At 42.0% G+C, this 13278-nt stretch overlaps 1 long non-coding RNA gene across 2 annotated transcripts; it reads right to left on the reverse strand.

Moving 5' to 3' along the window:
• Window positions 1-910: 910 nt before the first annotated feature.
• Window positions 911-13278, reverse strand: LOC140634983 (uncharacterized). 2 transcript variants are annotated; one of them, XR_012032314.1, is made up of 4 exons: window positions 13200-13275; window positions 12143-12215; window positions 6359-6539; window positions 911-2104 (listed from the first exon to the last, which is right to left on the reverse strand). It is a non-coding gene; the product is annotated as an uncharacterized lncRNA (long non-coding RNA). The 2 variants fall into 2 exon arrangements; XR_012032315.1 differs by lacking the exon at window positions 12143-12215 and having other exon boundaries at window positions 13200-13278.

The raw sequence follows: 13278 nt of genomic DNA on the forward strand, positions 1-13278 counted from the left end.
TATTACTAAGCCAGAGCTGCAATGATTTATCTCAGAACCTCAAATCATTTCAACTCTAACATATACTTAAATTATAAACCATGTCAGGAAAATATCTTATTTTCCATAAGTGGTAACAGTCAGGTTTTAAAGTTACAGGATACTATTTTATAAAGAAAAAGTTGACCTCTGCTGTTTCCTGCCTAAGCCTGTAATAAGTAACATGAATATAATAGGTTTATTTTTTTTATTTTCCAGTGACTTTGGAAAACATAAGTGGGAACCACTTCCTATTCTCTTCACAGATGTAAATTAGGAACTATTTTTCAAAGTCTTCAGTTTGGTTTTGGTTGAGGATTGCTGATAACCTGCTAGAATCATATTTAATTGAAACAGAAATACCAAATTGAATTTCTTCTGGATGCTGTCCTATCTTGCCAAAATTTTAATGAGTTTTATATGTAAAACCTTGAAAGTGGATATAATAATAATTTCAGCCATGGTCATATTTTTCTTGGGGAAGAGTTACCAATTCAGTGAATAATGAGAAATGTCCCTGTTACATACATAGTAAGACAAAAAATGAGTTGATAGATAAATCAAGTTGAAATAAAACAAAAACCTAATACTCACTGGGATATTTTGGCAATCCACCCACCCCCCGCCCCCATGTCTTATTTTGATAATAAAATACTTACAAAATCAACTTTGGCAATTGTTCGAACACAGCAAACGCAAGATTAATGATAGATTCAACTTGCCCTTTACACTTCTTACCTTTACAGCAAAGGTAATTTGAAGAAAGCGGAGTTGCTGTAAGAGAAACATCTGTTTCTCTATTTATAAAGCAATTGAAAAAATAATAAAATCCAGCGGACATTATGCAAAAAATAACCTTTCCTTAAGAAAACATTTCAGTGTACCAATTTTATTTCATTACTAATGGGTCATTTCAACTGCAGAATATTAGAAATCATTTCCCATTATCACTGCTAATCAGAATCCAAAGTCCTACATGCTGATGATTTTGACAAATTTATGTTGCCGGTAAAATGAAAGTCCTGTTTGTTTGCAACCAAATCATAGACTATCACTACCTTCATAACTCGAGAGGTGAATTTCACTCATTTTCAAAACTCTGAAACTCAAAAGCTGGACTTTCTCTGTTCCTGAGGATCCCCATCAGCAGTGGGATATTTTATATTGATTTGTAACACATCAGGATCACTGAATGCAGTTGGGCGCATGGCGCAAGGTTAATTGGATTGATACATGGCAATAGACAAATGGCCAAATATTTTAGCATTACATTTACTGGAAATCCAAAAGCATTCTTCATTTCCTACCTCTTTCCTAATTGGAAGATATCCTCTAAGTTTTATAGTTTAACCTTGTGAGTCTGACCTCTTCCCTCAAGGGTTTCCTAGTCCCATTGCTACTGACCAGGACTCATTCAAATGGAGTAACAGTCTCACTTGGTTTTACGAGAAGAGAGGAGAGAGAGGATACTCCGTAGTGTGGCACTGTTTAATTTGTTTTTCCATGGCTTTTCAAAGCTCTGTTCTTTTACTGCCCAGGAAAAGGAAAGGTTTATTTCTGTGCCTGACAGAAAAACTCGTGTGCGATGGGCAATGCATGCTTCAGGTGCCCACTGGGCACGTCTACCCCCCTGAAAACAAGCAGCCCGCTACTACCAGGCATCTGCTCATCCAGTTTATGGTTTTGAAGCACGCATAAAGCACCCACCAGGGACAGCTTGCAATGAAAGTCTGGTTCTGAAGCCCACAGCTAAATCCAGGGTTCTCACCCTACCACAGCACTCTGGCCAGCAGACCCTCTTCATCCACATCCATGGAAACTTGCCAGCCCCACGTCCATATCCTGTCTGAAGTGCGGGGGCCAGACAAGTTATTATTTTTTTTTTTTTGCACTTACTGGCCATGCATCGAGTCAACATGTAGGGACGGGATTTAGGTTCCAATTCTGAAGATGCAAAACTGAACAAGCCCCAACCCCTCCCTTCCAGGAGCTTGCAGTTGGAATCGCTCAGACCAGTAGTACAGACGACGTAGCTCTGCTTGTCACTGCGGCCACTGCAGGGTGCTGTTCTGATGGGCATGGTGTTCTGGGGAAAGAGAGAGAGAGAGTGGGAACAGATAAGGAAAAAAATGAAAAGGAGCATAAGTAGCCTGCGGTGGAGTAAGGCAACAGCTGAGCTCCCACATCTTCCCCGGTGCTGGGGCTGAAGGATGACACAAGCCAATACAGTGGCCTCTGAACTGGGAGCTTCAAAGGTTTGATAAGTGGACTGTTATCGCTGTGATCATGTCTCATCTTATATGCCCTGAGTCGCAGAGTAACTGACATTTATTAAATGCTGACTATGCACGCAAGTTACATTACCTAATTTAATCATCAGAACAATTTTTCCAGTTGGTACTATAATCTCATTTTACAGATTAGAAATAGATAGGTTACTTGCCTTTTGTCTCACACCTGGTAAATGTGGGAATCAGAATTTGACCCTAATTGTAAGCATTCATTATTGCCTCTGAGCCGAACTGCCTTCCTGTGAGAACACAGTAGGTTCCCAGCAAGCACTGAGCATTTCTGCTTCAGTTTCTGAGCACTGGGACAGCCCTATTTAGCCCTCCTTACCCCTAAGCCAGTGGATCAGCCCATCTGGGGTTTTCCCAAGCCACTCATGGCTGGACCAGTTTTGGTGTTTTGTAGTTGGCTCTTTTCTCTGCCACATGGGTGGGTGTGCTTGGGTTGCTGGGCCATCTGCTCTTCCAGCTTCTGCCAATCTAGAATTTCCCTCCATCTCTCTCTAGCCACCCTGGCAGTTCCTAGTCCTCTGTTGCCTTTGACTTTCACTCCAGTGGCCTTTTTCATTTCACATCTTCCCAGAAGGTTGCTGGTTTCTTCAAATAGTAGAAGGCAAGTAGACTTCAAATAGTCTACTTACTTGCCTTCTAAAGGTGAACTTTGCCAATATTTTAAGTTCACTGAGAAGTGATGTTTTGGAATCAATAGGTCTACAAATTATATCCCTGCTACTTACTAGCTGAATGTCCTTGGGCAAGGGGCTTTACCTCTCTGAGCCTCGATTTTCTCATCTACAGAATGAACATAATAATGCCAATCCAATAGGGTGGTTGCAAAGGCTAAGTAAGCTTGCTTGTGTAAAAACCATAGAGTAACATTTTTCATCAAGGCCACCATACTTCACAACACCAAGCTAGGATAGGAATAGTGTCTCCTGGTGTAATGCAGTTGTATAGTGCACAACCTGTACAACGGTATCTAACACTCCTGCCTGGCATACAGTTAATAATTAGTAAACATTGTTGTTCTTTCCTTTGGAAAACAAATTGTAATAGGCCCTTAAACTCTTTCTTGTGGGATTAGGAGAGCAGCTAGAGTCTATAGCATATAAAGTAAAATAGCTACCTCATCCTCCTCATCCATTTAGATGTTTAAGAAAAACTTTCATGTAGAAAAGCAGGTGCTGATAGCTAACTTCTGGTCTGTCTTCCTCCTCCCATAAAGTGAAATGGTTGAGGGAAGAGTCATTCAACCATTCCTCTGGCCCAAGGGGAGCATGAAGAGCCTCTTCACAAAGGCATGGACATGGCGGCTCCTGGGTGATCGGCTCTCAGCCCATCTGGCAGACTAGCCGTTTAAACTCAGTGCTTTACTTCTACATACTGCACTTTCAGCAGTCAGTTCTTATATAGTGAATAGATATTGGCACATAAATGTATATTTCCCAGTATGTCTCTCTGAGTTCACTGTAGTGCCACTCTGGGAGTGGCAAAGTCTCCACAAATGGATATCATTTGAGCCTTTCTCCACCCAAAGCCTCTACATTTCCAACTTAACATTATTATTTCCCTAGCCCATTGCCTGCTAATAAATATTTTTCCGATCTCTTGACCTAGAAATGATTGTTGAGAATTACTGTCCCTTTCTTACCCTTGTCTTCGTAGCCGAACCCCTTAGATACATGATCCATTCCTACTCTCGCCATTGTATCTGCTCCCTGTACTTAGCCTCTATAATCTGGCTTCTATCTGTTTTAAGATCCTCTCCTGTCTTGTAAAGGCCCTTCCTTCCTCTTTTATTGGCATCTCTCCAGACTCCCCATTTTTTTTCCTTTGGGATCACCAATGACTTTTTCCTCATCAAATGCTGGCCTTACAGGCTCCAAAGAAGTGATGCAATGGAAGAAGTCTTCCCACAGTGGTGTCAGAACAATTGGAAATCAATTTGGGAAAAAAAAGAAACCTTAACTCCTACTTCATGATTGTAGCTTTTTAAAAGATTGATTGATTGATTGATTGATTGATTGATTTGAGAGAGAACATGTGTATGAGTTGCAGGGGGAAGAAGGAGAGAGTGAGAATCCTCAAGCAGACTCCCCACTGATTGCAGAGTCCTCATAGGACTCCATCCCAGGACCCCAAGATCATTACTTGAGCTGAAATCAGAGTCAGCTGCTTACCCAACTGAGCCAGGTAGGCACCACATGATTATACCTTTTATACCCTAAGTTAATTAAGACCTAGACATAAAAGCCAAATCTACAAGACTGTAGAAGAAAACATAGGAGTCTTTTGGGCTTGAAGCAAGCAAAGATTTCTTAGACTGGACCTAAAAAGTATAAATTATAGAAGAAAAAAACGATAAATTGGACTTAAATTTAAAACTTCTACTCAACAAGAAATAATCATGAAGAAAATGAATTGGCAGGCCCTAAACCATCAAGAAAATATTCCTCTTAGAAATAGTTGACAAAGGAGTTATATGCATAATACATAAAGAACTCATAACACCTTAATAGTAAGATGGAAAAACATCAATAAAATGCCAAAAAAAAAAAAAAAAAAAAAAAAGCCCTTGGGAGGAGATTGACAATATCAGAGTTGGTAGACACAAAGCAGCCAGAACCCTCACACATTGCTGGTTGAGGTGTAAAATGATACGGCCAGTTTCTTATAACACTAAGAATATAACTATTTTATACCCAGCAATGTTGCTTCTAGGTATTGCCCAAGAGAAATAAATAAAATCACATACCAAAAAAATAAAAATTTAAGGAGACTTATATAAGAATGCTCACAGTGGCTTTCTTAATAGTAGCCAAAACTGGGCTGTGAAGTGGCCATGGAAAGAAGAATAAATTTTAAAAGTGCAGTAGAGGGGATCCCTGGGTGGCTCAGCGGTTTAGCGCCTGTCTTCAGCCCAGGGCGTGATCTTGGAGTCCCGGGATCGAGTCCCACATCGGGCTCCCTGCATGGAGCCTGCTTCTCCCTCTGCCTGTGTCTCTGCCTCTCTCTCTCTCTCTCTCTCTCTGTGTCTCTCATGAATAAATAAATAAAATATTTTTTAAAAAGTGCAGTAGAGCTGTACAATGAAATGCCATCCAGACAAAAAAAGAAACAATCCAAATAGCAACATATTTGAGCTCAAAGACCTTCTGTGCTGGGACGCCTGGGTGACTCAGTGGTTGAGCATATGCCTTTGGCTCAGGGCGTGATCCCAGAGACCCTGGATCGAGTCCCACATTGAACTTCTTGCATAGAGCCTGCTTCTCCTGTCTCTGTCTCTCTCTCTCTGCCTCTCTCTGTGTCTCTCATGAATAACTAAATAAAATCTTTAAAAAAATAGACCTGTGGGAAAGAAGGCAAACATAAAAGATGTCAAATATTCTATGTGATTGCATTTATGTAAAGTTCAGGAACAGGAAAAAATGAGTTACAGAGATAGAACCCAGGACAGCAGTGTCCTCTGAGGTGGGGAACGAGATGGAGAGTAGGGATTGACCAGTCAGGGACATGGGGGAGATTTCCTGGGCAGGGGGAATATTCTATATCTTGATAGGAATGTGATTTCCATGCATGTATACCTTTGTCAAAACTCATTGAACTTGCGCACTTAATATCTGCGATTTCTCTGAAAATCCTAATTCCCTAAAAGCAAACTTTATAAAAAACAAAATTTTCCTCCTTCTTGGCCTTTTTGTTATTATCTTGTATCTCTTCAAACTATAACCTCCACTCTGAGGCCCCTGCATCTTGTTCCTACCCCTGGTTCTGTGTGCTGCCAAAGAGCCTGTGTTTATTCCTCCATCCTTCTCCTTTGCATTCTCTCATTCATTCATTCATTCGCTCCCAGCATCCTCACTGTCAAGACACAATTCAACTAAATTCATAGATTCATTCATCAAGGCTTATTTCTCAGCAAGGTTAGAGAACATTCCCTCTGCAGCCTAAGAGAATGTGCCCTCCGTGATTCACATGCCATCCACCCTCCCCTCCTTTCTGCCCACCACTTCATACCTCCCTCTGAAACCAAACAAAACCAAATTGCTTACCTGGAAATATCATAAGATCCACAAATATCAAAGCCAGCTTGGCACACAGTGCCCCACAAGCCTGTGTCACGATGTCACCCTTGTTTTCCAGAAATAAACTCCTCCTTCGCTTTGAGTCCTGTCATGCTCAGAGGAATACACTGGAGAGTGACTGTAGCTAATTCTGGTGTCCCAGTGGCATCTAAGTGCAGGGCAGATGTTCGGTGAATATTAATAAGCAATAACAACTATATGCTTGGGTACGGGAGCTGGACCCCAGGCACAATGTGACCAGAGAAACAGAACAACAAATTCCAAAGCTTTCTATGGTCATTAATTAAGATTAGAAAGGTAGCAAAATACATGAGAAAAAAATGAAGTGATTTTTAGAGGCAGGCCTGACAATGCCCAGGATGATTTCATTTTACTGGGTTCTCTTTGTTTTGTTTTCCTTGTGTTTGGAAAAGGACCCTGTCTCACTCACACAGCCACAAAGGAAAGACATCAGAGCAACTGAAAACCATATAGCTGCTATTGTCTTAGCCGGACTTTATTACCCAGCTTAATACTCAGAAATACAGGACAGGGTAAAGGCTTACGGAGAATATGACAAGGGGTCTGGCTGAAATATTCTGTAAAAGAATTATCCAGATCAAAGTAATTTTCTTGTTCCATCTCTTTGTACCAAAGACATTGGATGACTTGTTCCATTTTCTAGGCGTATTTTTGTCTGCTTTTCTGAAGCTCGTCCTATATGACTCTGGAGTAAAGTTATAAGGAGATATCAATACTACTAATGCTGGGTATCTGTTAATACTACCCATTTCATTTTGTGGAACTGAAATCCCCGAGCCACAGGGCAGGTGTTCCTCCAGGTGAAAGGATGCAAATCCTTGGGGTGGGTAAGTTATCTTGTAAGTTTAAAGGTGGAAAAAAACTACTTTTAATGGGAGATGGGGAAGAGGAGAGATAAAGATCAGGCAAGGTCTTGTGAAGTGTTTTTCAATTGGACCCAGACAGTGATTAAATCTGATTATGTGTATATTGAAGACACATGCCTTGCATAGAAGGGCAAAAGCAGTAAACCTTCAAAAGGCTTTTCATTTTCCTACATTCTTGTAAATGACCTGTCCCTGAGTTCTTCCCCCCTGCTCTACTCTCCCACTTTCTCCTTGTCCACTGAGCTGAACTCACTCCAGCCTTCTCCTCCGTTACTTGACATGAGATTTGTCACTGTGTCTCTGGAATGCTCTTCTCCCGGATATTTATGAGGTTTCTCCTCTTCACTTGATCATTCAGCCTTCCCTGACTAGCCTAGCTGACCCACTCAGACACTCTATCCTCTCACCGTATGAAGTGGTCTCGATGGCACACATCACTAATTTGAGCCATCTTAGGTATCTTAGCACATCTCCTATAGGCTCCATGAGGACTATATGTTCTCTGTCTTCATTTCTATATCTTCAACCCCTGGAATGATGTCTGCTGTAGACCAAGCATTCATTAAATGAATGAATGGATGGGTGAAGAAAGATGTTCCCATTCCTTGAAATTCCTTGGAAAATGCATGCAATGAATGAGGATTGAGTAACTCACCTTGCTTACAGATTAGGATGCAGGGCAGTGAGCTTGCAAGCTCAGATGGAGGGTGGCACCCAAAACAGGAATGCTAGCTACCACAGGCAGCAGTCGAGGCAACTACTACACCAACAGGGAGCAAAAGTATGCTTTTGGCCTCAGTCGGGATATGAGCAAAGCCATGTTTAAGGATCAAGGCAGGGCTAGTGTGGAGGACGGATCTGAAGGAGGGCTAGGAAGAGGAAGTGAGAGTAGGGGTGTTCAGAACGACAACAATGACTACACTGTGCTGAGGGCTTCCTGGCTGCCGGACCCTTTGCTATACACATTCACTGCCCCCCCTTACGTGTGCTGACAGAAAGTTCATGGGATAGGTCTCAGAACTCCCAACTACAGAAAAGAAACGGAGGCGTGAAAAAGCTAAGTAACTTGTCCAAGGTCACACAGCTCAAGAGAGCCAACTGGGAGAAATCTGAGGGGAGTGTTATCTGAAGACGAGGAGGGTAAATGTTAGTGCTCCCAGCAAATATTCTTGGCTGTCATTGTTCCAGTCATTCTCCGGGTGGACTTGGCCACGGGACTTGCTAATGCCAATGGAATATAAGTGAAAGTGCTAAGTGTCACTTTTGGTTGGAGGTCTTGAGAACCAGTGTGCAATTTACCTGAGGTCTCCTTTCTTCTGCCACAGAGACCAGTGCTGTGACTGTTGGAGGCTGGGTCCTGGAGTATCCCAGGTGGAGCACAGCCCCAGCCAAGCTGTGACCAACCCATGGCACAGGTTGTTTTGGGCCACAGAGGTCTGTATAATCCAGTCTACTCTGAATTCTTTATACAAGGAGGATCACCATAGAGTTCAGCAGGACAGGAACAGAATATCAGCAATTGCCCTGGAAGGACACCTCTACAGAAATAGTTTGCATACTAATTGAATCATGCTGAAGATGGGGCTACATCTTCAAATTTTGTCTCCTTTCCACAGCACCCTTTGGTAAAGAAAGTTGAGTTAATCTTCCACCTTCGGTGTTATAACAATCTTCAGTATTATCAACATTGGTTCATACAGGTACTTATTTTATTTTTTCCCCTTCATCCTGATTCCCAAATATAGTTATCTTTAAATGTGCACGTTTTTGTGAGTGCGTGTTTTGAATTTACACAATTGGTATGGTGCTATAATTCTCATTCTGCCCTTAAATTGTCTTAGGGTTATTTTTTTTTCTGTGTCATTCTCTGCATATAGCTCTAGGCACATTTTGTTTGTTCCTCCTCCAAATTTCAAAGTATTCCATAGTAGGTGCCCATCACCTGTCACCTGTCCACAGCCCTAACGGCGGACACAAGGTAATCATCCACTCACTTTTCCCACCCAATGCCAACACGAAATCCAACACAGAATCCCTTATAAAATCAGCAAGAATTGCTCTGCGATCTGTGGGCAGGAGTCAGATGACTTGGTCCTAAGTCTGGGCACACTTAATTCCATTAAATACTACCAAAATGTCACACATTTGGAAAGGCCAGTATAAATTTATACTGCTACCAGTGGTGCCAAGGGTCCTGATTTCCCATGTGGTTTCAGTGTTGTTTCTTATCCACATCTGTAAAATGGTCTGGCCCCATCCTTTGCCTGGCACCTCCTCGGAGCCTGTGAGCTAGCTCTGTGAGGTGCCCTGAAGTCACCACATGGGGATAAGGCATTTGCAAGGTCAGTTCTCTGGGACTGGTGAGCCCTGCCCAACAAGTGTCGCTGCACTCCTATACTGGTCACCTGGGGCTAGGGACTGAACCTGTGCCTTCCGTCTTGTCGTCCCAGAGCCCAGCCTGGCACACAGCAGGTACTCAAAGAATATTTGCAGCTTTGCTGAATTTGCTGCAAAAGCATCAGTAACTTACTGTTTTAGGACTCCACTAAATTATTCAGTTGGCCTGAAAGCCAGGATAAAACTTCCCAAGATGCCCGAGTCCCTGGGTGAATCTTCTTCACCGAGAAATATAATAAGCCATAGATTTTAATTATTCCAAGGGCACTGCCTGGTCAGTAGCTCTCTGCATCGTGCACATGCCCTGAGCCTGGATTCACACGATTATGTTTGTTTTTAGTGTATGAGATTCACCTGTTTCCCATTTCCTCCTTTCTGCCTTCGTTCCTCAGGGGATCTGAACCAAAATACCTCCTTTGCTTTACAAATTAGAAATGAACAAATTTAGTGTTTCAAATGATAAAACAAACAGCAGTAGCAAACAACACAAAGCCAGTCTCCTAGGAACAGAATATCTGACTTTGGGCTCCCTGAGGATGAGCCATCACCAGCATGGGCGGGCAGCCCGGCTCTGTCCCCTTCGGTGGCAAAGGGGAGATTTGGAGGCAGCTCACCACAAACTTGTGGTGTGAGGATGCATGCTTCCCCATCTTGAAAATAACTAGTGCAAATGCCAGGTAAATAATCCTGGAAAGCTAATAGGTGCTGCATTTGGCTTCTTCCCAACCTCTCTTCCACGAGGACCTGCAGAGGCACTGGTTTATGTGCCCAGATCTGCTCAGCTCACAATTCGCCCCAGACTTCTCCTCCATATTTGTCAGTGTTACCAGAATGATGCATTTGATTAAAAACAACAACAACAACAACAACCAGCAAGTCTAGGAGCACAGCAAAAGCTTGATTAAGAGAGATGTTTGGGCAATGGGGTAGTTTGATGAATTTTAGGTTCTGAGTAACTGAGAGTTAAGTAAGAAATCCTTTTTGATCCCTGTGACTGAAAACATTTCTGAAATGAACTAGTCCATTCTCCTGTCCTTGTAAGAACAGAGGAATGAACACAGTGGAATCTTTCTTCGAGGACAGGGGGTTCAGCAGGAATTCCCGGCCATCATTCTTAAATGCCAATTATAAGATTATTCAGGTAGATTTAGAAGGTATAGAAGCTGGACATGGACAAATCCTGATACCTTCTAGGAGCTGAGATTTATAAACAAGTCTTTTCCTTTCCTTTTTGTAATTTGCCATTGAGGGCATAAAACAGGTCTGGTTAATGGAGGACCCTGATTAGTTGGAACACAGGCAATTGAAGTTTTGGAGTTTTGTTTAGAATTGTAGTGAACAGTAATTTGATTCATTTTCTAATTAAACTAATACTGTTTTTCAAGTTCTTGAGTCCATAGGCTCATGTTCTTCTGTGGAAGAGAGTATCTCATAAAAATCATAAATGTTATCCAGAGAGAATTAAGTATAATTTTTGTCCAACATTGATTCATATCATACATGAAGGATAATTGTGGCTTTTGAAACAATCGTATTTTTAAAGTAAATAACCTTAATTTATCTAAATGTGTTATAAAAACTTCTGTTTTGGAAAGATAGTGTAGTATAGTGAGCTGAGTTCTAGCTTTGAAATCAGACATGACCTGAATGAAATTTTAGCCCCTGCCGTGTGACTATGAAAAAAATTATTTAACCTCTCTGAGCCTGGACTTCCTCCTCCAAGAAATAAAGATAAAAATCGTTCTCTTACAGAGAGGGTCAGGCTGGAGATTAAATGAGAGGATATGTGAAAGTGCCTGATTCCTAGTGGTTGTTGAAGAAAGTCAGATTTCCCCCGATGATTTAAGAAAACAAATTGGGGCCCCTGGATGGCTCAGTTGGTTAAGCATTTGACTCTTGACTTTGGCTCAGGCCATGATCTCAGGATCATGAGATGGAGCCCCATGTTGGAGTCTGAGTTGCACATGGAACCTGCTTAGGATTTTCCCTCTCCCTCTGCCCCTCCCCCTCCCCCTACCAGAATGCTCGCTCTGTCACACACACTCTCTCCCTAAACAAACAGATGACAAAAACAAAACAAAAGAAAACAAATTGTATCATATATTGCCTTGACCAAAACCAAATAATCTAGAAAACCAAATATATCTTAGAAGGGTAACATTGCCTCATCGAGTCATACCAGCTGCAGAATTTATTAATGATGGTTAATTTCATGTGTCACATTGACTGGGCCAAGGGATACCAAGGTATCTGGTTAAACATTATTTCTGGGTGTGTCTGTGAGGATGTTTCTGGATGAGATTAGCATTTGAGTCTGTGGACTCAGTAGAGCAGATTGCCCTCCCCAGTGTGGGTGGGAACTGTCCAATCCCTGAGTACAACGAAAGGTGGAAGAAGAGAGAATTTATCCCATCTCTGTCTGTCTGGTGGACCTCTGGCATTGGTTGCCCTCAGGATGGATACTTACACCAATAGCTCTCCTGTTTCCCAGGCCTTCAGACTCCGACTGAACTACACCACTGGCTTTCCTGGGCTCCACCCTGTGGACAGCAGATTGTTAGCTTCCATCATCTCATGAACCAGTTCCTTATGATAAATCTTTTTATATATTTCCTGTTTCTTCTGTTTCTCTGGAGAAGCCTGACAAATGCACCGTTTTCAGGAAGCAGACTCTACCTACTGACCTGAATTACAACTGCTGATTTGGGAAAATTTGAGCCTTCCCAGCCCACTTGTTCACGACTCTCCTCCTGGTTCTTTAAACCAATGTGGAAGCCACCCTCTCCAGAAGTGCCCATGTGGGAATTTTCAAGGTATTTTTACACAAAGTCATCTCATTTTTTCCTTTCTCTTTTTCTCTCTTTATCTTTTTGTTTAGTTACCTCCCACAGTGGCAAAACAAAATTTCAATGTGATAGTGGAAACTGGAGTCTATGTTTACACAGGTTGGAAAGAAATAAGCCATGTAAATTATGCCTTTTTTTCTGCAGGTTTTAGAGACAGGTTACCTCATTCGATGTCTGACTACAGAGAGAAATGAGGCTGAACTGCTTTATAAATAGGTTTTAAATCTGTGGCCTCACACAAGTCCTCATGTCTCACTCCCTACTCTGGATCAGCAAATTGAAGAGGAAGGGAAAAGTGCTCTTTGAGGTCCTTGGCCACTCCACCGCAGAGGTAAGAATGCTGGCCGAGTCCTGGTGAGAAGCATTACTAGCTGTGAGGATGTACGAATTTCAACTTTCTTCCTCTGTAAATGGAAAATTAAACTACTCCCTTGGTAGGGTTGTTGTAACATTTAAAGTAAAAATATTTACTAGGCATACAGGAGGCTTCCCATGAATGACAAGTGTGTTCTTCAGGCACGTGAAGTAAACATAGGAAACAGACTCTCCATTGATCTTTCAAATGGCAGGACTTGGCTTGTCAAGGGTGTGGCACAACTGGAACTGATGACATGTCAAATGGTGTGACCATTTGGGGAAACTCTTTGGAAGTTTCTATAAAGCGAATCACGTACTTACCGTATGACCCAGCACTACCACTCCTAGAAATGAATGTGTATGTCCCCAGAACACATTCTGTACAAGAACAACATTCTTG

Source organism: Canis lupus, chromosome 6 (genome assembly GCF_048164855.1).
Source record: "Canis lupus baileyi chromosome 6, mCanLup2.hap1, whole genome shotgun sequence".
Classification (NCBI taxonomy): Eukaryota; Metazoa; Chordata; class Mammalia; order Carnivora; family Canidae; genus Canis; species Canis lupus.